The sequence below is a fragment of the Delphinus delphis genome, chromosome 9 (genome assembly GCF_949987515.2).
Source record: "Delphinus delphis chromosome 9, mDelDel1.2, whole genome shotgun sequence".
Lineage (NCBI taxonomy): Eukaryota > Metazoa > Chordata > Mammalia > Artiodactyla > Delphinidae > Delphinus > Delphinus delphis.
Genome location: NC_082691.1, coordinates 82,316,804 through 82,344,137, shown reverse-complemented (window position 1 = coordinate 82,344,137; position 27,334 = coordinate 82,316,804). Strand labels below are relative to the sequence as shown.

The 27,334-nt window shown below is 39.5% G+C and overlaps 1 protein-coding gene and 1 non-coding gene across 3 annotated transcripts in view; both read left to right on the top strand.

Annotated features, from left to right (window-relative positions):
- Window positions 1–27,334, top strand: part of GRM8 (glutamate metabotropic receptor 8) — a 752,204-nt gene that overhangs the window by 523,512 nt on the left and 201,358 nt on the right. The window lies entirely within an intron of this gene.
- LOC132431453 (small nucleolar RNA SNORA43) lies at window positions 12,249–12,382 on the top strand. Its single transcript, XR_009520755.1, has one exon. It is a non-coding gene; the product is annotated as a small nucleolar RNA SNORA43 (small nucleolar RNA).

Below are 27,334 nucleotides of genomic sequence, written 5' to 3'. Positions count from 1 at the left end.
ACACTACCAAACGTCAGGTAGATAGCTAGTGGGAAGCAGCCGCATAGCACAGGGAGATCAGCTCCGTGCTTTGTGACCACCTAGAGGGGTGGAGTAGGGAGGGTGGGAGGGAGGGAGATGCAAGAGGGAAGAGATATGGGAACATATGTATATGTATAACTGATTCACTTTGTTATAAAGCAGAAACTAACACACCATTGTAAAGCAATTATACTCCAATAAAGATGTAAAAAAAAAAAAAAAGAAGGGGTTACTGCAAAAGTGGGTAGGTCACATCATGAAGTCATACTTTCTAGCAGCTCTCACATTCGGGACTCTGAGAGAATGACGTGGGCAGACACCACAGGGGAGTAAAAGATAGTATAGAAAAACTGTGGTTATTACAAGCCTAACTGATCTCTTTCTAAATTTCAGTGCATTTCTGTAGAGAAATAACTTAGCTGTCAAATACACTTCTCTGGGTAACTTCTTTATAACTCCACATAGTTATGGAAAATACTGCTGCCAACATGATTTTTAAATTAGGCCAATTAGACTGAAAAGTCAGGAGTCTAAGACGGACTATATATAAGGAAGGAAAAAAAAACTTTTAAGAAAGAGATCAGGCTAGCCTTTTCGAAAGGAAAAATAAATACATTTATTAAATCCAAATGCCTAAATTTAGATGTGTCCTAATCTAATTCAATTGTATCACATAGATTATTATTAAACACCTACTGTGTGTCTAGCTATGCTAGAGAATGCAAATGTCTGGCTTAAAGTTAGCCTTCTATAAGTGGATACTGTCATTATTGAATTACTTTTGCTAGTTTTCTGAGTTCCATAAGGTCAGGGGCTGTGCCTTTAATGGTTTGAAACCCCAGTCCTAGTGTAGACTAGGGTGTAGAAGACACTAAATAAACGGTTGTTGAAGGAAAGAAAGACCACTAAGATGACATATTTACTGGTACTCCATTTCCCCCAATACACACAGCTGATGGCAGTCACAGTTTGCTTCTAATGCACACCCCATGTACCATTAGAATACTCATTTTGTTTCCACTTTGCTTACAATTCTGACTCCTCTTTGAAGTTCTAAAGGTGAATATAGGGACTTTAACTTTTAATTTTTTGTAATGTCTAATACATAATAATAGCCATAGCCTCTTTGGAGAGATGAAAGTTAATCTGCCTTTGCTGCTCTGGTGAGACATTGTAGGTTCTTGACTATGGGAGGGTTGTGACGTTAGTAATGTTTGGGGAAGATTTATCAAGTAATTGTGTAGAAATGGATTGTTATGAAGAAAGACTGGTGATAGGACTGCCAGGTAGGCACGAGGTAACAAGGACCAAGGTCTTAGTGAGCGTTTTATTGACTTTTGCAGTTGATACGGCAGGTATTGGGTATGGATGAAGCATCTTGAATAATGGGAGTCTTTGGAAATAAGGATCTGAGGAAAATGCACATAATACTTTTTACAAGCAGACTTAGAGTGGTTTGTACTCTCTCTGTCAGTTACTATTCATGTTAGTCTTTTCTTTAGTATGGAGTTTTAGAAAAGACGAAAGATCCTGTATCCTGAGAGAATGTTGACCGACTGTGATGATCAGTTTTATGTGTTAACTTGACTGGGGCACACAAGGAGTCAAGGTATTTGGTCAAACATTATTCCTGGTGTTTCTATGAGGGTATTTTTAGACTTACACTTAAATTTGTAGACTGAGTAAAGCAGATTGCCTTCCCCAATGTTGATGAGCCATATCCGATCAGTTGAAGGTCTGACCTTCCCATGAGTAAGAGAGGATTTTTCCTGCCTGAATGCCTCTGAACTGGGACATTGGCTTTTACCTGCCTTAAGACTTGAACTGAAATATTGACTCTTCCTGTATCTTGAGCCTGACAGCCTTTAAACTGGAACTCCACCAGTGGCTGTCTTGGGTGTCCAGCTTGCTGACTTGGGACTTGTTGAACTCCATAATTGTTGGCTCATAAGTGCATGAGCCAATTCCTTATAAACCTCTTTCAATATATATATTGAAATACATACATACATATATATATATATATATATATATGTATACACACACACACACACACACACACACATCCTATTGGTTCTGTTTCTCTGGAGGGCCCTAACTAATCACCTTCTTTATACATTTTCCCAGTGTAATAGGTGATTTCTCTCAGGTTCACATGGATATTAAAACAAAAAGAAACAACACTTGATATCACTTGCATATTCTTTCTACTAAATACACTGTCAATGACATTAAAATTAATACCAACCCTTGCAATTTTGTGTTCTCTCCTATCTTAAAATAATGGAACTTTTATCTAAAATTCATTTCCTAGTGATATATTTAATGATTGCTTGGATCTTCTTTACTTGCATTAGGTTTTAGCAAACCAGACAACATGTAGAATAATAAGTAGTTTGAAGTTAACATAGTGAAATTTCCTAAAAGAAACGGTCCTTTGGTTACTTACTGCCATCCCTAAATATGCCAAGATCTTTTTTTTCTTTTTTTTAATGATGAATACTTTCATCTTAAAGGTTGAACACTTAAACATTTTGGAGCTCTCCCATATTTTCAGATAGTGAAATCCTAAAAGTTTTGTATGTTTCAATGGCTGTGAATTAAAATAACATTGATGATAAAATGCTGGTTTTATATATATACATGTACGTATACATACATACATACGTATACACATACATTCATGTATACATACATATGTATATATACATAACATAGGTGTGTCAACACATATATCTGTATGTATTCTCCCTGTAAAGATTTCATGCATGCAAATACACTTAGGTGGAAATAAAGCATACTTTCAAAGAATGACTGATATAGCCAGTTTTCAATATTTAATAATTATGAAAACAACTACCACCACAATGACGTTGATGATTGTGATGATAAAACGTGCATATGGGATGGGCAAGTTTACACAACAACAAGGAGATTGGCATCGTGGCACATCATAGCTAATGATGTCGTGAGTGTATTTATAAAGAAGAGCAAGTCAGCTTCTCTAGGTAGTTACCAGAGAAAATTGAGAAGACTGGAGGTTACTGTCTCAGGGTCTGTGTTAGAAGTATGAAGCAAACATGCAGTAAGAGGCTTGTAGATGACCAGAGAGCCTGATTTAGTTTTTTGTTGATGGTAACTAGGCAGGAGAGGTCCAGACCTTACTGGATCTGAGGAAGTGGTCATGAATTTCAGAGAAAACACAGGGGAGGTGGTAGTAGGGTTAATAGAGTGGAACTGCCTATGGTCTATGATAATAGCCGACATAAGAAATGGGCGCTTGGATGTGCTGTGCTCAGAGGGTTTTTTCCTGACTCTTGTAGTAAAAAAAAATTGACCTGGTTCAGATGAGGGTCTCCAGATGGAAAACTGTTCTTTTATAGACTCTTATTTACAACCTCTCCTTGACATAGGCTCTTAGATGTCCAGTTAGCATCTCAAATTCAAGTTGTGCAAAAAAATTCTTGATGTCTTAAACACAAACTTATTCTATCCCAAGAGTTCCCATTTCAGTGAATTGTACCACATCTATCCTTTGATTCAGCTAAAAGCTGAGGACTCACCTTTTTTTTAAAAATTTATTTATTTTATTTATTTTTGGCTGTGTTGGGTCTTCATTGCTGTGCATGGGCTTTCTCTAGTTGCAGTGAGTGGAGGCTACTCTTTGTTGTGGTGCACGGGCTTCTCGTTGCTGTGGCTTCTCTTGTTGCGGAGCACAGGCTCTAGGCATGTGGGCTTCAGTAGTTGTGGCACGAGGGCTCAGTAGTTGTGGCTCACGGGCTCTAGAGTGCAGGCTCAGTAGTTGTGGCACACGGGCTTAGTTGCTCTGCAGCATGTGGGATCTTCCCGGAGCAGGGCTCGAACCCGTGTCCCCTGCATTGGCAGATGGATTCTTAACCACTGTGCCACCACGGAAGGCCGAGGACTCATCTTTAATTCCTCCTTTCCCTCTCTGCTGCTGCTACTACTACCATTGCTATCACTACGCCTACTACTGTCACCACCACTACTGCTGAAACAGCCTCATAACTAGTCTTCCTGCTTTCTTTTTCTACAAGGCATCCAGAGTAAGTTTTTAAAACTAGATCATGCCTGATTGAAACTCTTAATTGATTTTCCAGTATACTTGGGAAAAAAAGTCTGAACTTGATCTCACTGGCATAGACCTTATCTGCCTTCTGCTATATCTCATCCTTCCCATTCCCACCTGTTTGTTCCAACACCAATGATCTTTCTGTTCCTTGAACGTGCCAAGCCCTTTTCCAGCCTCACTACCCTTTGCACCTGCTGTTCTCTCTGCCTAGAATTCTCTTTTCCTGGTTTGTCACCTGCCTCCTTTTCATTCTTCATGTCCTTATCACTTGCTATTCTTCAACAGACAGCAGAAACCACTCCATTTTTAGCAGGAAGGAATCTCACATGATAGATTAGTGCTTACAGTTTTTTGGGAAGAGCTCCAGATTGGACCTTCAAGGGTGAACCCAAGAACACCACCCCAGAACTGGTCCACCAGCACTGCCTCATCAGGAAGTGGGGGAATCAGGAAACCACTGTCCCAACTTCTGGCTTCAGGTTGTACTGCTGTCACCATGCCACAAGCAGGGCATGGGAGATGGGCTTGTCCAAAACATACCAGGAGATACAGGCAGCCCACTTATAATGATCACTGTCCTCTGGCAGACTCACTTCTTAGGTTGTCTCAGAGGGGTCCAGATTCCGTACCCTAGCCTACTTGGTTACTCTGTTTGCTTCTGTCATCTCCAATGGCTGGGATTACGTGGACTAGAAGCCATTTTCTACTGCTGGTGGTATTTCCAAGACTAAACAGAAGCATTTCTCACAAAACCTGACCATTTGAACTCAATTCTAGATCGTGTAATAATAAAAATCAAAAGCAAGACTGTAGTCTAAGTTTTCCAATACCCTTTTTTTTTTTTTTAGAAATAAGCATTATTTTAATTTTACTAAAGTCTTCAAACAATTTTTCAAAAAATATGAGATTACATTATATATGCTGTTTTGTAATTTGTCTTTTTTTTTTTAACATCTTTATTGGGGTATAATTGCTTTACAATGGTGTGTTAGTTTCTGCTTTATAACAAAGTGAATCAGTCATACATAAACATACGTTCCCATATGTCTTCCCTGTTGCGTCTCCCTCCCTCCCACCCTCCCCATCCCACCCCTCCAGGCTGTCACAAAGCACCGAGCCAATATCCCTGTGCCATGCGGCTGCTTCCCACTAGCTATCTACCTTACTGCGTTTGTTACTATGTATATGCCCATGACTCTCTCTCGCCCTGTCACAGCTCACCCTTCCCCCTCCCCATAACCTCAAGTCCGTTCTCTAGGAGGTCTGCGTCTTTATTCCTGCTTTACCCCTAGGTTCTTCATGACATTTTTTTCTTAAATTCCATATATATGTGTTAGCATACGGTATTTGTCTTTTTCTTTCTGACTTACTTCACTCTGTATGACAGACTCTAGGTCTATCCACCTCATTACAAATAGCTCAATTTCGTTTCTTTTTATGGCTGAGTAATATTCCATTGTATATATGTGCCACATCTTCTTTATCCATTCATCCGATGACGGGCACTTAGGTTGTTTCCATCTCCGGGCTATTGTAAATAGAGCTGCAATGAACATTTTGGTACATGACTCTTTTTGAATTTTGGTTTTCTCAGGGTATATGCCCAGTAGTGGGATTGCTGGGTCATATGGTAGTTCTATTTGTAGTTTTTTAAGGAACCTCCATACTGTTCTCCATAGTGGCTGAACCAATTCACATTCCCACCAGCAGTGCAAGAGTGTTCCCTTTTCTCCACACCCTCTCCAGCATTTATTGTTTCTAGATTTTTTGATGATGGCCATTCTGACTGGTGTGAAATGATATCTCATTGTAGTTTTGATTTGCATTTCTCTAATGATTAATGATGTTGAGCATTCTTTCATGTGTTTGTTGGCAGTCTGTATATCTTCTTTGGAGAAATGTCTATTTAGGTCTTCTGCCCATTTTTGGATTGGGTTGTTTGTTTTCTTGTTATTGAGCTGCATGAGCTGCTTGTAAATTTTGGAGATTAATCCTTTGTCGGTTGCTTCATTTGCAAATATTTTCTCCCATTCTGAGGGTTGTCTTTTGGTCTTGTTTATGGTTTCCTTTGCTGTGCAAAAGCTTTGAAGTTTCATTAGGTCCCATTTGTTTATTTTTGTTTTTATTTCCATTACTCTAGGAGGTGGGTCAGAAAGGATCTTGCAATCTATAGATTCAATGCAATCCCTATCAAACTACCACTGGCATTTTTCACAGAACTAGAACAAAAAATTTCACAATTTGTATGGAAACACAAAAGACCCCGAATAGCCAAAGCAATCTTGAGAACGAAAGAAGGAACTGGAGGAATCAGGCTCCCTGACTTCAGACTATACTACAAAGCTACAGTCATCAAGACGGTATGGTACTGGCACAAAAACAGAAAGATCAATGGAACAGGATAGAAAGCCCAGAGATAAACCCATGCACATATGGACACCTTATCTTTGATAAAGGTGGCAGTAATGTACAATGGAGAAAGGACAGCCTCTTCAATAAGTGGTGCTGGGAAAACTGGACAGGTACATGTAAAAGTATGAGATTAGATCACTCCCTAACACCATACACAAAAATAAGCTCAAAATGGATTAAAGACCTAAATGTAAGGCCAGAAACTATCAAACTCTTAGAGGAAAACATAGGCAGAACACTCTATGACATAAATCCAATACCCTTTTAAACAGGCTACTCAGAAGTCACTGGGAGAGTTTACTAGAAACACAGATTTATTTTTTTAATTCCTTCCTGGAAATAATGAAGTCCTTGGTGAAGCTCAAGAATCTGTTCCTTATAAAAACCACCAGTGCCTCTGGTACATGGTTAGATTTGAGAACCAGGAGACGAGAAGTATCTTGAGGTCCCTTCCATATTTTGTATGATAATTCATAAGTACCTTTTACATATATAAGCAGTGGTATTAACTAAGATAAGAGCTATAAATGGACCTGCAGTGTGAACTGACAGGTCCACTGTGCTCCTACGGTGCTGCATTGCATGTGGTTGCAATTCAGGGCAGCCCAACCCAACACTCTGAGCCTGCAGCTGGGAGCGACTATGACTAAACTGATTCCCATACTAGCTGACTCATTGCATTGCTTCCTGTTTCTCTTATTGTAGTTTAAAATGTTTGCCTTGGAGAGCCTAGCGCACTGCCCAGTGCATTGCAAGTGCTTGGTAATTACTAGTTATATATACATGTTTATTAAAAGAAGGAAGGGAGGGAGGGAGGAAGGGATGGAGAGAGGGAGCCTGGAGTTCTTAGGGGCCCCTTTACCACGCTTATCAAATTATGTAATTTATTTCTCTCAACTTTTTAAACTCTAAAATGTAGATTATGATAACTTTTAAATTATAGGATTCTTAAGAGAATCAATTGAGCTAACGAATGAGAACATGGTAAGAAATATTTAGAAGTGAGCTCTAAAAAAGATTACTTGGCATTCTTGCAGAAATAGGTTTTCTTAAAAGTCAATCATTAATTGCTAGAATGTAGAGGTATGAGGTACTTGATTCTGATACAGTCTTCAGCTCTATTTTCTTTGAATTGAATTCTTGGATTCCTGATTTCCTTTAAGTCCAACATGATTTCTTTCAAACACTGAACATGAAATGGCTTTTTATGTTCATTAGTGGTCCCAATATCGTGCAATTACGGTTGTTCTGTCTGCTCTATACCAACCTCCCACATATTAAATCGATTTATAAAGTCAAGTGGGTGATTAAAAGGACACTATGAACTATCTGAACAGAGTGTGCTTTGGTTCTGATGTTCTTCTATTTCATTGTGGACCCAACACCAGTTCAGTTAATGTCCTCTATCCCCTTATGCAGCGATGCTTAGTTACCCTGAACAGATGTCACAGTGCCTGGAAAAAAAAATCAGTTTTCCAATAGACGCAGATCTTATTTCTCTGAGGAATACTTTCCATCGCTCTCCGTTGAGCCAGTATTTATCATTGCCCTGAAACATATGCATTGCAGCTAGAAGGATACAAGCAGCTCAGGCAATCAAGCCCCCAGAGGGCTTAGGGCACTTCTGGGGCACCCTGGCTCTTTATCTGGAGCCTGGAGGTGATTTTTTGACACACATCGAAGGGATAACCTCATCAGACACTGAAAACGGCACCCTGGAGTCTGCAAAAACCTTCCAACTGCTTCAGATGCAGAAACATAAAAGTCAAATTCAAAATGTAGTAGAAAAATGAAAGGAAATAGAAGAGGAAAAAGGTGATAAAAAGAAATGTATGAATTGCTTTTCTAGTTAGCCGTCTTTGCAAAGTCATAGGGGGTGTGTTTTGTCCATTGAAGTCTAGAGTCCTTGGGCATCTAATGAAAATATGAATTTTCCAATTGCTTTCCGTGTTAAATTTTTGAAAGCAACAGGATTGACATCTGGCATCAATCCAGCAGATACAAAACAGCACGACAGAGCTCTTATAAGCTTATTTTTCTTGAATTCGATCCTCATAAAAGCGGCACAGTTACACTTGAGGGACAGTATGGAAAATGGCTTTGCCCTGAATTTTGATAGCACTGTTGAATCTTTAAATCTACTGTCATTTCGGTTATTCTATCATTAGTCTTTTCCTCTGAAGTCCTTTGATGGCAATCGTGTTTTACAGATGAACCCATTAATTCACTGGAACTTAAGTGATTAGCTCTGCTTGGCAGTCAGGTGCAGAGTTAAGGTTAGATAAAAGTCCCTCAGGTTCAGGTGATTGCTAAGCCTTGAGGACAGCAACCAGACATTCAGAAATCATCCACCAGCTTCTCCCACCGCATTTAAAAGAAAGTTTATTTACCTTTACAGAAAAAGTGCTTCTGAAGATTTTAAGGATCAGGTTGATGGGAAATATATGCTTTTCTCCTCAGAAGCTATGATTATAATTTAGGGAGAATTCCTTGAAGTAAAATGTATTCCAATCTGTGCGATACACACGTAATTAATAATTTGGTAAATATCTATTTGACTTGCTAATGTTCCAGACACTGTGGTAGGCTCCACTGGGGTTACAAAGATATGTAGCCCATAGAATCTGACCACATTGATCAGTTAATTCATTTCTTCATTGTTTTATCCATTGATCTATGATAGTCAGTAACTGTTTGATAAATTAAAGAAAAAATAGCTTATCAGGTAAGGCTGGATGTTGTAGGAAGCATCAGATGGATAAAGTATTAACAGGCAGATAAGTCTGGGTCATTCCAGGTATAGAAAAATAACATGACACTTTTCCTTCCCAAATAGATCCCAGAGGTGGAAAAGCATTACTAAACATATACTTAACGTTTAGTGAGTAGCACATACCCTGGTATGCCTGGAGTGTTTTGTGACATGGATGCAACTGAAAAATAATCTTAATATAAGTTAAATACTGATAAAATAATATAAAAGATAAGCATCCCTTTTGTTAATTTTCTTGCAAATTTATGTTTATTTGTTTAGTTTTCCTTCAACGGGGGAAAATAGAACAATTTATTATATCTCAATCTTTGTAACATACTCCTCTAAATAAAATTACAACAAAGAGGAAGCCACTACATACACTTTAAAAATTCCCCTTCCGTTCACTGGAGGAGAAAAACAACTCTTAAGATTAATTGTGAGGGTTCCAGCAGAGTATCGCCTAATTAGAGATGACCAGAGAAGCACCAGCCTTGGAGACTCCTTTAATTTGACAGCCTGGATACTTAGCATGTTTGAGAAGTAGTTCTGCAATCCATTCCATTAGTATCAACCTCTGGAACTTAGCTCAAACAACGGTAGGGGACAAAGAAATAACTTGCTTCTCCGAATAACAAACATTTACTGCATTTGCTTGCATTGTTTTTCACCCTTTTAGTAGATATTCTATTACTAAAATAAAAGAACTGTTTTATGGAAAAATTGCTCTAAGGTGCAGACTGTGGTGAACTTGGGGATCCAGCCATTGCAGCCTTGAGTATAATTTCCACCTGAAGGTTGGGTAAGAGCGTTTTTGAAACGATGTGGGCAGCACTTAAGCACTGCTTCTATTATTTTCATCAAACAGTTTTTAATGCTTCTTTGTTCTTCCGTTGTTGAAGCTTCACATTAGTAACTGCTGATTGATGCTCAGAAGAGAGGAGGATTGTGGGAGATAAGTATGGCATACTAATTCCTCTAAATTTGGGGATGGGAAAAAATGCAGAAAGATGTGAGGAAATATTATAAACATTACAAAAGATAAAAAGAGTGATCTGCAGAGGGATGATATGCTGATGTGTTACCAGACAATAAAAGCTCTTTCCTTCACTGTCAGTTCCTAAGTGGAAACTCCCTTAGTTCTGAAGACCTTTACTAACGTACCTACATCGGTCCCCATCTTCCTCTCCTTCCCTCCAGCCCCATCTCTCCCTGTGCTTCTCTACCTTCCTGCTCCCAAAGCCCTCCTTCCATCGCCAGCCCTTTTTAACCTAGAAAGCAGATATTTTCAAGTTTCTTCTCTCATAAAAGAAGAGTAAAAAGAAATAAGGACACCTTCCTTGTGTTAAACAACTAGGTGGGAGGAACTCTTTTCAATGTATACATATGTCAGATTACTACAGTGTGCACTTTAAATATCTTACGATTTTATTTTTAAATTATACCTCAATAAAGCTGGGGGGAAACCCACAAAACACACCTTCTGTAAACCTCCTGCCCAGCTGAGGACTATCCGATCTCTTTCAATCACAGCTTCCTTTAAGGAGCCAGGGCTTCCGGGTTTGGCCACTGCATCCTGTACCAGGATAGGTATTCCTGATTTTTCTTTTCCTCCAAGGTGGCTCTATGTGGTGGCATGCCACTGGTACTGATGCTGCCTTTATTTAATATTTTGATATTTTGTTCATGAATTTCTGCCTTAATTTTGCTTTAAATTTTTTTTTCATTAATGTAGTATTTATTCTGATTACTGAGTTTTTTTGCCCCTTAATATTTGCATCCAATTGAGTGCCTCACTCACCTCACCCTAGTCGTGGCCCTGTGTTTCCACCAGGACATTTGGTCGGTAACTCAAGATAGTTGTATCTACCTTGAGCCAAGTCTCCTCTCACACTGTTGCTCTCCGTTTCTGTGAATGTCATCACGTTTTACCTGGTTGCCAAAGCCAGAAATCTAGGGCATCCTGGACCTGCCTTCACTCTTTCCCTTATCCCCATCTCCTTAACCATGTAATCAACAATCATATTTTGCCTCCTTAGCTCTTTAATATCTTTCTTCAGAGTAAGATAAGACCCTCATAATTTCTTTCCTGAATTGCTATAATCGTCCTCTATTTGTTTTGTATTGTTATGTCCCCCCCATCCTTCCCCAGTTATATGGTTGCAGCCAGAGAAATCGTTCTAAAATGCAAATCTGATCATTCCCCTTGACTACTTAAAATCCTTCAGTACCTCTCCACAGCCTAGGATAGAATCCAGAATCCTTAGCAAGACATATAAGAACCTTAATCATTTGGCTCTATTAAACCCTTCATTTCCATCTTCTGCCACTAACCAATTAAGACCTTTGCCGGAGTGCTTGCAGGGCTGTAAGTGGGCTATTTCCTCACAGCTTTGAGCCTTCTAGTGTGCTATTCCATCTGCCTGAAATTCTCTTCCTTTAAAATTCAGTTCGTAGGTCACCGTCTCCAAGAAGTCTTCCAGCTGTTTACAGTCTGAGCTAGGCATCCATTCCGTCTGCTCCCTATCATTTAGTGCTTCCCTCTCATAGCTTTTATACTACTTACTAGTAAGTCTGCTCGCCATGCCATGAGCTCCTTGGGGGCAGGGACTATATCTTTTAACCCTTTGTCTCTAGTGCATGATACAGTTCTTGGCGTAAAGTGCGTATTGCCCAAATTATAGAAGATACCAGTCTGGCGATCATTTTTCTTTTCTTATTTTATTTATAAGATAAACAACATTTCCTTTAAAAACATTTTCATATATTACTAACCTTGTATTGGGGTAGTTCATGATGTGTTGTATTGGCCTAGAATTTGTTATTCTTGAATATAGACACCTCAATCCCTCCCTACCCTACCCTACCCGCTCCTGGAGAAGTTACCCCATCCGGCTAATCCTAGTAGGAACAGAGATCCTTAAAAATCATGACTTTTTCTGGGTGGGAGGGAGGGGACGCTGCCCTGCAGATGCTGGACCTGCCGGCATCATGGGTACAGCTGCCCTGCTGCACCTGTGACACTGGGGCAGAGAGGGAACAGCTATTTCTACACTCAGTGCTCAGAACAGTGGGCACTAAGAATGGTTTGTAGCCGGACATTGCAAAGCAAACAAACAAACAAAAATCATGACTTTACATAGGAGATCCATGAGGCAAGCCCAGGGGTGCAGGCAAAAGCTAGAGTTCAGCATCAGACAGGACCATACAAATTCTATTTCTCATTCTTAAGCTTAGACCTCCAGATACAAGACTTTATCAAAGCAAGAGACCATTGTTGGCCAGCTTAAATGCCTCTGGCTTAGGAGCTGGACAGAAATTGCAGGGACATCTAGTCTGGGCAAGGATCCTAGAGGGGCAAACATATCTCAAGGGTCTGATTGACCCAGATCAATACAATTTAACAGCAAATGTGTGACAGCATCATTAAATCTAACTAGGTTTGCCTAAGCAGAATCCAGATGAGACACAAAGATCTAAAAATAAAATAGTATATTTCAACACCCAAGAGCTTTCTTGATCACTTTAAGGCATGCTAAGAATTTTCCATAGATATGACAGTTACGAGGCAATTAATGGAATACTTTGCAAATCAACTGCAGAAAAAGGAGAAAAAAATGAGTAAGAAACAGCTAAAGTAAAAAATGAAACTGCTATAAATATAGATAATAGCTTCCATTAAAAGTGTCTTCCAACATTGGAAAGTTTAATCACAGTTACACTCAGATCGTTGGTTACACTCTATTTCACAGCTCTCCAGCTTGGGAAAATCTATGCACCATTAAACATGATAGGTTCAATGTTTTTTATAATATCTGGTCAGCAGTGGAAAATTTTGTTAGCTAATTTTATTAACAAGTTTTAGTTTCATTTAATTTTAACAGTAACAAAAAGCAAGTACAATTTTTTTAAAAATCCGTAGACAGCCTTTAAAATAAGATTAGACTGGCCTATGCAAAAGTAGATCCTGGAATATAGTAGAATTGAATTTCTGGAAAAAAATAATGTGCTTTCCTATTTGAAAAAGACAAGTTTAACTTTTACCTCAAGCCATACACCAATATAATCACAGTGAGATCAGATCAGGGTCTTATGTGTAGTAGCCAACCATAAATCAATTATTTAAAAAATGTAGATAACGCATATCTAATCTGTAGAAGAGGAGGAATTTTTCTAAACTTAAAGGAACTGAGGGGAAAAAATCACATAGGGAAATAATAGATTTAACTAAATAAAAAGCTTAAACACTATGAACAAAGTTAAGGAGAAATAGTGGGGAGAAAGATTTGCTTCAAATATAAAAGAAAACATTAATGTATTGAATATTTGTAATGGTTATACAAATTTCTAACAACCTCCCTCAAAATCCTAAAATATCAATCAACAAAGAACATATTCAAACAATTCACACAAGAAACTGCACTTGACTATGAAAACAATTAAGCTTTAGAAGTGATCGATTAAACATAACTTGAGGCATCATTTTTCACCTATTGAATTAGAATATATATGCAGTAGAAATATTTTGGGTTGATGAGAGGGCAGAGAGATGAGAGTGCTCTTTTATATGGCTGGCAAAGAATTAAATAGGTTATAAAATAAAGAAAACTTCCTGGAAAATAACTTGCCAGTTATTCTCTTCTTACACTTTGGTTCAGAAATACCTCTTCCAAGAGTTTTACGCTAACAATCTGAAGTAAAAAGTATCTGTGCGTGAAGATTTTTGTTAAGGCTTTTACTGTTAGAAAAAATACACAAATGGCAGTAAAATGGAATATAATATAGGCATTAATATTACAGTAGTTTAATGAAAAGAGAACATCCTTTTAAGTATAAAATGCAAATCCTATACATGGTGTGATGGATAAGACATACATATACCAAAAGACTGAAAGAAGAATGCTGGTCTGTTGAAATGAGTGTGTATGGCTGGTAGCTTTATTATTAATTACTATTGTTTTCTTGTATCTTTCTCTATCGCCTTGATTTTCCAAAAGGGGCATTTATTATTTTCAAAATCAGGAAAATAAACATTGCTAATAAAAGGATTCGGTTGAAAATGGATCACAAGGGAATAATGTTAATATAACACTTCCTATTATTTACCAACCTTCAATAAATTAGCAGATTCTTTGTACCCATGTTGACAATTTGGTTTCTTGTCACTTGTTATTCCAGTCAGTGACTACTGTGATCTTTAGGGGAGATGCCATATCTTATTAACATTAGTGAAGTTTAAGGCAATTATTAAGTTATTTACTTCTCCAGCCAACTCTTCCCTGTTGAGGGCTTGGGTAGTGGAGCAAGGGGAGGGGAACACCATTCTTTGTGATAATTTCATGAGGGGTGGTTAAATAAACCAATCATTAGCTACAAAAAGAATTTGCCCATAAAGTATGACCTACTGATTTTCTGATCTTGCGTCTGTTTTACAAGGTTGATATTTGGAAGGCGATTATTTTACTTTCGTGGGATTTGACATTTGTTAGGAATCAACTCCTGAAAGAATAATGCATTTAAAGTAACCTTAACTAAATTCAGAGTTAGTAAGGAACTCTTCCATGGTAGGGAAGAGAAAAATTGCAGCTGTTGTTGTTGTTGTTGTTAGGACAGTGTAAACTCCTATATTCTGCAGTTAGGAGAAGCAATGGAAGTAGTTTTTGAGATTCTGAAATATTCTCAATTTATTGCTCAGGGCCACAGTATTTTCCCATTATGTGCTGCTGGAAGAGTTCACCCTTCCCAGGATGACATATTGAACACATCTTCCAAGTGGAGAGTTATACTGTGTCCTGAAGACAGCTCCCTTCCCAACACTTTTTTTTTTTTTTTTTTAACACAGGTCACCCAATGTTGCCAGCAAGGACATAGACAGTGGCCTTAGCAGTCACTATCCTTGGTGGGTGACAACTAGAGGCCTTTGGGACTCAACGATGAGGCATTTCCTCACCATTCTGTTTACCTCTTACTCTACAGCAAGTCTGTGTATCTGTCATTACTACAGAGTTTGATACAATTATAGCAAAACTTCAAAGATTGCAGTGTGAAAATTTAAATGCTGGTTCTCAGGGGTGTCTTCTGACTTTAAAGATACAGAGAGTGTTGGTTAGGCCTCCCACTCCTCTGTCAAGGCCCTCCTCCCAGGGAAAGCCTGACGTCCTCTTGTGATTAGGCAACATGGTCTTTTCCATCCCCGCCTTTCACTTCTGGCCCCATCTCCTCCCAGCCTGTTTCTCCCTCCCTCAGAGTACCAGGACTCTTGTCTTCTCTCCATCCTACCCCACAACTGCCATGGAGAAAAGCTTCCTACATTCCTTTACCCTCAGATCCAAATATTAGTTCATTTATAGTAAGATTTCCGTTATTCTTGGTTCCATTTGCATTTAAAAGGCCCCAAGGGTCTGAGTAGTCTACAGGATTAAATTCTGATAGAGTAGAATTCCTTGAGTTGTCCGGAGAGTCCTGTGGGGATTGGTGCCCCTTCCTATCCAGCTGGCTCTTTTCTTGAACAAGGATGCATAATGAAATTGATCAGCTCCACTCTTACTCTCCTGCTCCCATGCTCACCTTCTCCCTTCCCAGTCTCATCTCTACAGGTACACAGGCTGCATCTCAGTGGGCCCAAGTGGGATTTCATTTCTCCAATATTGTCCATAACTGAAGTTTTGGTCCTTCTGGCCAGCGCTAGTAGCAGTAGCAATAAATTCAGAAGCAGCTCCAACACAAGAATTTGTCTTTGCTTTGACTGCCTTATTTACACAATTAGAGCTTATCTTTTACTGTTTCCTCCGGCCAGCTTCTTTATAATAACCTACTTTATAGAGAACCTCCCACCTCACAGTTCCCTGTCCTTGTCATCTTAAACAGAGGAAAACAGACCCCCCCCAATGATATTCAATCAGTCCAACAATGGCGATAGATACATATATCCTCTCAGAGTTCAGTCATATAGCAAGAGTTTTACTCCTGATAATTCAGAGACTTCTCATACATTTGGTATATACATAAATTGTATGTATATATACAAACACAAAGAAATATTGAGTCATTATTACAAGTGAAAATACAATCTACAATTGTTAGTGGGATAAATTTGCAGAGGTAGATCTACTTCTGGCCAGTCCCTCCCTTTTTGGAAATATCCTTTCCAGCCACACTACCCCCAATCACACCCCCCACACACTCTATTGTCATTCTCTATTTCATTATCTTGAGAGTGATTTTATTGAGGCCAGAACCATGACTTATCATTCAGTTGGGAAACTGAGGCTATTTAGTTTCATTCTGCCCATAAGTAAATTTTCTTCTATTAGTCATATAAAATAGACCCTGTGCTAAGTATCTTAAACACATTATCTTGTTCCGTCATCACAATAACTCATTACTGTAGTTCCTATTTTACAGGTAAGGATATCAAAACTAAGGATGGTTGTTACCTGTCTCAGGTTGCTATTGTGCAGCAGGGCTCAGGGAGAATTCTGTAGAATCACATGGTCGAGGAATAGGCTTTATTGGAGAATCTTACAGGCTGATGTCAGTAAGAGAAGAACATGCTCCTGGAGGCTCAACATCCCACAGAGCAGTGGGTAAGGAGCAACCCCGTGCTGGATACAGAGTGGGCTTATGTTCTAGTGGAAGAACATTGCCCTAACTGCTCTCTCTTCCTACGAGGCCAGGGTATGAGCCTCTTGTTAAGATAGTGCAGATACATTGTTTTGGATGGCAGGCAATCTGCATTTAGTCGTCAGCAATGTGAGAAAACCAGCTGCTCCAGATCTGGGCACCCTGGAACCCAGGGCGAAGTTGTAGCCCCTCTTCTGAGAACACTGTGACCCTAACCCTTGGGAAAAGTGAGGGCTCCAACTCTAGCTATTTTATTGTTCAGGTGATTGAAAGAGCATTTAGGGTTACTTTTTGAAAATTCTGCTTCATACCCCAGTCACACAGGTTGTAAGTGTGTGTGTATTAGATGAATGCAGAATTTAAACCCAGATCTCTGTGACTCCAAAGCTGATATGCTATCCATTGCCTATAATACTTAACAACCTTCTATTTTCTTCTTCTTTATCCACAGCTTCTGAAACTCTCTTTCGTTGCCATCCCGCTCAGCTCTACTTCGCCACAGGACAACCACACATCTGCCCTTAAATCTTTTTTTAAAACCACAGGGAATATTTATTTTAAGTGAAAATATCCTTCTAAATCTTAGACACTCCTTTTACCTTTTCTCAATGATACCTAGGGTTCTATTGATCACTGAATAGATGATGAATAGACCTTTCTTGGGAAAGTTTCTTCATCTAAAAGTACTGCTCTCTCTTGCAATTATAGGGCAAGAGAGGAATCAGTATTCGTTTGCCTTGAGACTCCCATTCTACCACCATCACTAGAAAATTACCCTTCTTTAAAAGTCCATGCAGTCCTTATATATTAATGCCACTCTCCCCCAATTCTTGTTGACATCATTTATTCCCATTTAAAATATTGATTTTTCTGATAACTTCAATTGCTAAATATATAACTTCTCCCATTAGCTCCTCATTAGTTTTGAAATTAATCTAAGCATCATATTGCAACGATTTTCTTAATCCTAATAAATTTTCCTTCCAACCCTGTTCAGCTACACATTGGCATGGGTATATTTAGGACCTCTGTATTATCTGGTGTGTTTTTTAGGGTTCTCCAGGGAAACAGTACCAATGGTATATATAGAGAGAGGTTTATTTTAAGGAATTGGCTCACATGATTTCAAGGGCCGGCAGGTCCAAAATCTGTAGGGCAGGCCAGTGAGCAGAGACCTGGCAGGCTGAAAAGGGTTGAAGTTATAGTCTGGAGTCCAAAGCCAGACTGGAGACAGAATTCCTTTCTTCTCTGGGGAATCTCAGTGTTTCCTCCTAAGGCTTTTTACTGATTGGCTAAGACCTGCTCACATCATGAAGCATAATCTGCTTTACTCAGTCTACTGATTTATACATTAATCACAACTAAAAATTACCTCACAACATCTAGACCAGTGTTTGATCAAACAGCTGGACCCCATCCCACAGACTATTCAAGTTGACACTGAAAATTTAATATCCCATTTGGTATTTGGTATGGTTCTGCCTTTGAGATTATTAATGACACTCTCCTGATTTGATTTTCTTCCTGCTTCAGGGGCCACTCTTCAACTTTCTTGTCTCATTGTTCCTTTTTTTTTGGATACCTCCTTTAAATATGGCTACCAAGATTTGATCTTTGCTTTCCTGTTACTCATTCTTTCTTCACAATCCCATATACTCCCAAAGTATCAATATCACCTGTGACCCTTAGATTGTGTTCTCTTTCGCTTTGTTCTCACTTCCTTCTACTCATGAGGGCCCCTTTAATTTTCTGGAAAATATGAACGTATATTTTCAAGATTTACCTTCGTGTGACATTTTTAGAGTTCCCACTCCTCATAGGTTTAATTGGCAATTCTTCCTTTGTACTCTAACGGTACTCTGAATATATGTCTATCAGAACCTGCCACAAAGACTTTAATATATGTCTCCTATTGGATTTAGTGCAGAGAGTTAAAAGGCAAGCTACAGAATGGGACGGGACATTTACAATATACATAACAATCAAAGTGCTTGTATATAGTCTGGAATACCTATTAAGAAAAAAAGTCCTACAAAGCAATGAGAAAAAGGCAGACAACCCAATAGGAAAAAAACCCACAAAACAACCACGTAATTTGAATATATACTTCACAAATTAAAAAAGTTAAAATGATTTTAAATTCCATTAATAATCTAGGAAATTCAAGCTAAAACCACAATAAGGTAGTGATATCTACCTTATCTACCTTTTGAGAATGGCTAAATTTGAACAAACTGAGACTATCAAGTATTGGTAAGGATGTAAAGCTACAAGGATTATCATATACTGCTGGCAGGAGTATAACTGGCTCAACTGCTCTGTAAACCAGATAGGCATTTTCTCCTGTGTTTGAAGACATTCATACGGGCCAATCTACCCGTTCCATTCTTAGTTATATACTCAATGGAAATACACATCCATTTGTAGCATGACATATATAAAAGAATGTTTATAACCATAATGTGCGTAATAGCCAAACCAGAAATAACCCAAATGTTCATCAATGCTAGCATGAATACACAAATGATAGCGTCTCTATATAGTGAAATACTATTCAGCAATGAAAGCAAATGAATTACACATAACCATAACAGTGAAGGTAATTCTCATAAGCAAAATCAAAAGTAACCAGGTAGATAAACTGATTCCATTATATAAAGTTCAAATAGGGAAATAAGAATGTTTGATTTTATTTACATAAAGTTCCAAAAAAACCAGGCAAAACTAAACTAACAGGTTTAAAAGTGCACATCATGCACATTTAAGTGGAAATGATAAGAAGTAAATCAAGGAAAATATCGTCAAAGTGGTTTCCTTTAGACAAGAGGATAGATTCGTGATTGGGAGAAGGTACAGAAGGGTCAATGATGGTACACGGGGTGGAGAGCAGTTGTCTGAAACTGCCAGCAGTGCTCTATCTCCTGACCCATGTGGTGATTACCCAGTAATAATTCATTAAAGTCTATGATTAGGCTTTGTTCAGTTTTCTGTATGTGTATTATATTTTATAGTGAAAATCTATCTATAGATATATAAAGATGAAAACAGGTAGAAGTGAGCTGGTGGGGTTGTAGGGTGATAGGCACCCTGACGGGGACGAGGCAAGCCAGTGATTTCTGGCTCGTTTGTCACATGCTTTGGGGCTGAAGGAATTAGTACCACATTAGTCCAGATGTCATGTATTGTTTTCCACTGAGCTCACAGTAGAGAAAGGCAATCAAGGGTGACAGGAAAGTGCTGAGCTTTTAGACTTCAACAACCTGGGACTAACACAGTCAGGCTAACAAGAATGCACAGGACATAAGGTGCATGGGCTCCCAGTTCTCAAATGAGTAGAAAGAAAAAACCAAACAGGCTTTCCCAGACATTCTTTATCCACATAATCCTGAGAACCTGCAATATTGGTCACATTTGACCATGAATCCATCCCTCTTGTCATGGATCTGGTTCCATATTCTGGGAAGCAGCAGAACCTCTCCAGGTCAGACTCTTCAGACGCTGCCCCTGCACAGGGCACTTAGTGTTTTTTTTTTTTTTTTGCCGTACGCGGGCCTCCCACTGTTGTGGCCTCTCCCGTTGTGGAGCACAGGCTCCGGACGTGCAGGCTCAGCGGCCATGGCTCACGGGCCCAGTTGCTCTGCGGCATGTGGGATCCTCCCAGACCGGGGCATGAACCCATGTCCCCTGCATCAGCAGGCAGACTCTCAACTGCTGCGCCACCAGGGAAGCCCCTACTTAGTGGGTTTTGATGCCCTGGATGGAATTGCGGTGCAGTTAAAGTCTGACAGGCCTACAGACAGGGGGACCACCAAGCCACCTTCTCCTGATAACTTCAGTGTGTTGCTTGAGGACGCCTCTGCCCCAGGTGCAGAGCTCTGCCCCTCTCCCTAAACCTCATCTATCAAAGCGAGGAGGGGGATATTCTCTTCCATAGCATCATGTCAGAAAGAAACAAGTCATAGCAAAAATCACTGGGAGCCGAGTGGTAATACACAAAACAGGCCATTTCCCCAAGCTGAGCCCATGTGCCAGGAGGGACTCCAGCATCCGTCACCGTCTGCTGACACTACCTCCACTCTCCCTTCAAGAATCAGGTGCTAAGTCCATAATCTCAGCCTAGATCATCCACTCCATTATGGTGGGTGTGCTCAAAAGGACTCCCTTTTTTTTTCTCTCTGATCTTCTCTTTATCTTCTTTCCCTCCATCATTGCCCCACTCCCATCCCTTCTCCTTCCTTCCCTTCTGCTCACCTTCCCTTTATCCACATATACTTACGTGCCAGGCACTGTGCTAGGCAATGTAGAACACAGTAGCAAAAAAATGCAACACGTTCCTTCTTTCATGAAGGTCACAATTTCCTGACTCCTGGCCTTAGTGTGGATTATCTAACAACCTCAGAAATGTTTGAATAACTATTTCACAGAAAAGGCAATGCAGTCCAAATTTATTTTCTTCCAGGGGGACTTTAGTCTACTATTAACTCATAATTCATAGTAAAAAGAGCAATGGAAGAGAAGGACCCGCCCAATCACCTAAAGACCATAAGTCTTTCCAACAAAAGCGACTAATGTCTAGGCCCTTGCCTGGGCCAAAATACCCTGTTTGTGTAACATCTATCATATGTAACGTATTTAAAAAGCGTGGTTTAATTAAGAAAGGAACATTGACTTTTAAAAAGTAAATACAACACATACTTGACATTTGATAAGTTCTACAGATGAACAGTTAAATAGAGATATGAGTGGAGGGAGAGAAGTATCAATAGAAAAGGGAGAAAATGACACCTTAAAGAAGAGAAGAGAAAGGCTTACTAAATTCTGAAATGTTTTCACACTTTATATTGAGAGCTGAAGATTGTGATTACTTTATCTCTGCCCTTTGAAAGTCTAATTAATTGTTTAACAGAAGCTTCAGCTCACCAGCTGCTCTCATCTCAAACAGAGACTTCACTGGGGATGAGTTAACCACAGCACCAAACAGGGTCCAATAGGAGATAAGGCGGCAGCACAGACCAGACCAACGTTGACCTAAGGCTGGTTGAATTTAAATTAGGACCTTGCCTGGGTGTTTTTCAATCCCACAATAACCCAGTTGTGTTGGAGTGGAGAGTCGGATAAAACTGAATTAAGCAAACACGGAAATCCAATCTCTCCCCTGGGCAGGAGTCCCTGCTTTTCTTTTCACCATTCTTCTCACCACTGTGGTCTGATCCTTCAGTATATCCTAGGGCAGGGATCACACTCTTTTTCAGTAAAGGGCCAGATATCCCAGCCTTTCAGGCTAGACAGTTTTCTTTGCAACTACTCAGCTTTTTCATTGCAGCCCTGAAGCAGCCAGAGATAATATGTAAATGAACGGGTGAGGCTGTGTTGCAACAAAACGTCGTTTACTCCAACCGTGGCAGGCAAGAGGAGTGTGGACCATACTTTGCTGACCCCTGTCCTAGTGACTAAGACTGACAGCCTTGAGTCCCCCTTAAAGCTGTCGTTTACGACATTTATAAGCTCCACCAAGTCTCAACCTCTCTCGGTAGCTATTTGCTCATTTGTTAATTGGGGATAGTAATGCCTGCCTTACGGTAGCGAGAGAATTAAATCGAATCATTTATAAAAACTGTCCAAACACTACCTGATTCATATTAAGTCTTCAGTAAAGGGAAGGTGTCTTTAATAGTCACTCACTAATTCATTTGTCCCTTCATTCATTCCATGAGTTGGCAGACGTTTAGTGAGTGCCTATCATGAGTTACCTATTTGGTAAGGTTGGGATACCAGAATAACGTCTATCCCTAATCTAAGGACTCACATAGTATAGGAGGGAAAATGAACATGTGAATAAGCATTTATAGTGTAAGGTCAGTGCTAAGGAAGATACCATAATTCAAAAACGCTTTGAAAACTAGGAAGGGTGCATCTGGTTTAGCTGTGAAGCTTCCTGGCTTTGAATGATGCTCTTTACACTTAGAGCCGTTGAAAATTTATTTCTCTGTATTGGGTTTGGGATAGCTCATAAAATCTAAGTAGAACATATTCATAAAGTGGGGAGAATGGAGGATTACCCATGAGAATCGACTAAAAATAATGAATGCAGGGAATGAAGGAGAAAGGGAAAACATAATCTCCAAGGTTAAAAAAATGTGTCTTTGTGGAATAACTGCCTGGATACTAAACCATTTTTTTTTTTTTTTTTTTTTTTTTTTTTTTTTTGTGGTACGCGGGCCTCTCACTGTTGTGGCCTCTTCCGTTGCGGAGCACAGGCTCCGGACGCACAGGCCCAGCGGCCATGGCTCACGGGCCCGGCCGCTCCGCGGCATGTGGGATCCTCCCGGACCGGGGCACGAACCCGTGTCCCCTGCATCGGCAGGCGGACTCCCAACCACTGTGCCACCAGGGAAGCTCCTAAACCATTTTTGATTCGAAATATGGATTTGAGGAAGGGTCATCATTCAAGCTATGAGCCCCTGAACTTACCATCTGAGAGGGACCTTCCTGTATCTGCCTCTAAGAAGGCAGATGCATGTATCTAGCAATTGAAAGTAAAACACAAGTCAGCATGATGCCTGGAAATCTGTGTTCCTGGGAAAGAGGCAAGGTCCCTGCTCCGTCATAAGTGATTGCTTCAGGAGGAAACTCCTAAAATCTCCAAATCTTTGAATTCCAGCCAAGCTTTTCTTTTCCTTGGTAAGGAATAGGTGCTCAGATAAAATGCGTGCACAGTACTTTCCGTCCAGTTTGTAATCTCACGTGAACGTGTCACTGTGAGGGGTGCATCTGTAGCTGTGCAGTCATCGGGAGAGCAGCCCTGGTGGACTCAGCTCCCGTGATGGGCAGATGACTGCAAGTGGGCAGCAACTTTCAGGGGCTGTGGACATAGATGGTGGACAGCTGTCTGAAGGGGGCAAAGCTGGTAGAGAAGACAAGCCTGCTGCCACAGAGCAGTAGAGATCACCTTTGGTTAAGTAATGACGTATCTGAGGGGGAACCCTAAAATAATGGTGTGGGCATGTTGTCAGGGGCTGGTTGTTCTGCACAAGGATGTGCTGAAGATGAGGCATAATCAACATAGGAGTTAAGAAGTCAAAACACCGGCTGCCTAACCTTTTCTTCTCTCTACCTGCTCACTGTTCCTTCAAATATTTCTAAAGTACTTATGTATTAGTTCCAGAATCACTTCTCAGTGAATTCTAAAGATAAGTGAGTTTTTTTCTTGTCCCAAAGCAACCATAGAAGAGAAAGAAGCAAAATATTGTACTGTAACTCAGACGCATGCGTGTTTGTTGTGTGTGTGTGTGTGTGTGTGTGTGTGTGTGTGTGTGTGTGTGTCTGTGTGAGGGTTTGTAGGAATTACTAAGGGTAAATTGATAACATAAAGAGGAACAAACATTCCAGGTGTCAGATGTCTGTGCTCTTTTGAAAAGCACTGAGGGTGTTGCTCATTACCATGAACGGTACCTGAATATTAACAAAAAGTTAGAAGTAACAAATATTTGCAGAATGGGTTATCCCCTTGCATCTTCCTAAGCAAAGCACACTGCTAATAATGTTAGTTGGCAGTACACCAGGGCAGATAGACAATGATAAAATGGGTATATTAGGGGCAAATAGCTTACTGACAAGAGTTCTAAATCTAAAACACCCCTTCCTTAATTAGCTTATTAAATAGATTGTATCGTAAGGCACAGAAGAGCAAGACCTCACTATCAGAAAGAAATAACTGGAAAAATATACACACATATATTTAATGTATGTATATTTATTGCATTTCCTCAATTCTATTATGATTTATTACAAAATACATTTGATTAAGAATCATTTTTTTCTGGACCTAATAGGTATTAAAGATACATAACAGCTAAAAAGCGAGTTCCAGTTATTTGGAAACTTCAGTATGTGGCAATAAGTGTTTCTTGATCAAGGAAATGTGTGTTATATATATATTGTTGGCACTCTTGTTGAAGGACGAGCACACTGGCCAGGCAAGGCTAGAGGTGAGCTTATAAACTAAGTAGACAGTCTTCTACTGACAATCTCATTGTCAGTGGGCAATAAATAACCACCAGTAGGGAACTTGCCAGTGTATAGTAGAGGGTGTGCCACTCATGCTATAAAAAACTTTGGTTCCAGTTCCAGTTGTGCCTCTAACTGGCTATGTGACCTGAGGCAAGCCTTCTATACAGTAAGTCCCATCTTTACTTAGACCCTCTGAGAAAAATAGCCCCTGGCTGTATAGACAGGGTTTTATCACCCTATTTTATACTCTTTCAGCATCTCCTACTTCTCGCTTATAGAATTATTACAACTATAATTCAGTTATTTGTATAATTATATATTAATTACACAATCTAGTGTGGATCTCATTCATCACTCTCTCCAGCTTCTACCTCAGTGCCTGGCATATGGTTGATGCTCCCATTATATTTATTGAGCAAAGAAAATTATTTCACTCTCTAGCCACCAGTGTTTCCATTAGTAAGGTGAGAACATTATACTAAAAGATCTCGGCAGAGCCCTTTTCACCCTAAAATCCTTTGATTAACTTTATTTTAATGTATCCTCATTTAAAATTTTATATCAGAGGAAATTCTAGGTTTTAATGATAAATTGTTTGTTCATGCATCCAAAAATAATAGTAGGGAAAGATTTCCTCTAATATGCACATTATATATGGTAATTTTAGAGGTATAAAAATTAGCTAGTGAACTAATTTTTAAAAATGGACTAGCAGAGTATTCTCCATTGGATTGTAAGCCCCTTGAGGGGAGGGATCACGCTTTACTCATCTTTTTGATTCTAGTTTCTAGCATAGACCCTGGCACACATCTCTATTGAATTAATAAGGGAGGTTGAGTGAATAAAGTAGTAGGAAAATAGAAAGAAACAACCAAAGTAATGGAGAGCTTTGTAAGCAGAAGTCTCAGGAATTTGAAGGAAAAACAGGACTAGATAAACGTACTCAGGTGGGAAGCATTCATGAGAATGATTTACAGAGTATCAGACACAGACATTTCTGATTTTAAAATCAGTTTTCAAATTGTTAGTTACAATTGTACTTTTTATCACCTGCATTTAAGACAGTGGAGGAGACCTAGTGCTTGATGGGAGGCCTCTCCACCCCCACTGTGAGTCAGTTTTGAAAAACTCTTTCTATTCCTGAAATTGAGATACTAGATGCAACCGTAGCCAGGACCTGAGTATCAGTCAAAAAGAAGGCAGCAGACGCACACTGAAGAGGCATAAAGTTTTCCAGGTGCCTGAGTACCTCTTAATGGAAGATCACTTACAAAATAAATGTTGACGGGTTTTTTTTAATCTTTTTTCGGGTTGTGTACTTCTAAGGAATGCTCTCGGTTTATCAGAAAGAGGAGACCCGCTGGTTTAAAAGTGCCTTAAGAAGCTCAAATAAAGATATTTCCTTCGCACTATATTATTATTTTTCCTCCCCTTGCCTGGAGAATCTTTCAGAATCACTATATTTTTCCTCCCAACTTCACACAAATGTAGCACTCAATGGCTCTTTAGGGATGAAAAGCTGCATTTACTCAAGAATTTTAATAGGACCAAAGATACTTCCAAATCAGATTCCTCCATGATATTATTTGATTATTTTCCTTGAAATCAGGACACCAGTCTATATCTACAATTTAACATTATTAACATGTAAAAGATACTGCTTAAATATAAAAAACAAATAGGAAGAGCAGAAGTCAATATCTTTTTTTAGATCTATGTAGCTCCTATGCCCAGAAGCAGTTTTCAAAGAGAAGTGATCAAATCACAATGTTAAATATGAAATCTTAGTGTTGTGCATGTTTTGGTTTCATCAGTGTTGCTGCTTCAAACCAATGACACCCACTAATACCTTTACCAAGGAAAAAATAAATCAGTACGTCACTTAACTGGTTTGATTTTAATCATCCCTAAATTTCCAAGGCTTATCCTTCCAGGGTGTCCCACTCCCCACATTCATGTCATGACACCCGTAGAAAGTGATGACATTTACACGGCTCCCTGGGACAAAAAGAAGAGGCTGTTTGAGCCTGAGGGGATTGGCCTGGAAGCTCCTTTCCTCTTCTCGTACCAGGGCATGGGCCTGAAAGCTTGACCCACATCCATCCATGCATTTACAGCACATCAGTGGCTTTAGATCTCTGGCTAGCCATGTGACCAGAACTCCGATTCATTTGTTTTTTTCTTTTTCGGTTATTTGTCCTGACCCAGGTTTTGCACTCAGTTATGTACTAACCTAATGACAATTGCTAGATGACTTTCGCCTATGTAATTTGGGTAAACGTTAAGCGACTGTTCTCTTTGCCATGGTAACTTGCTCAGAACAAATGATGTTTCCTCCTGTCTGGGGGTCATGTGACCCTCTTGAGCTTGTCAGTTGCACCTCTTTCCTTTATTGTATTTATTATATTAAATTCCAATTTTTT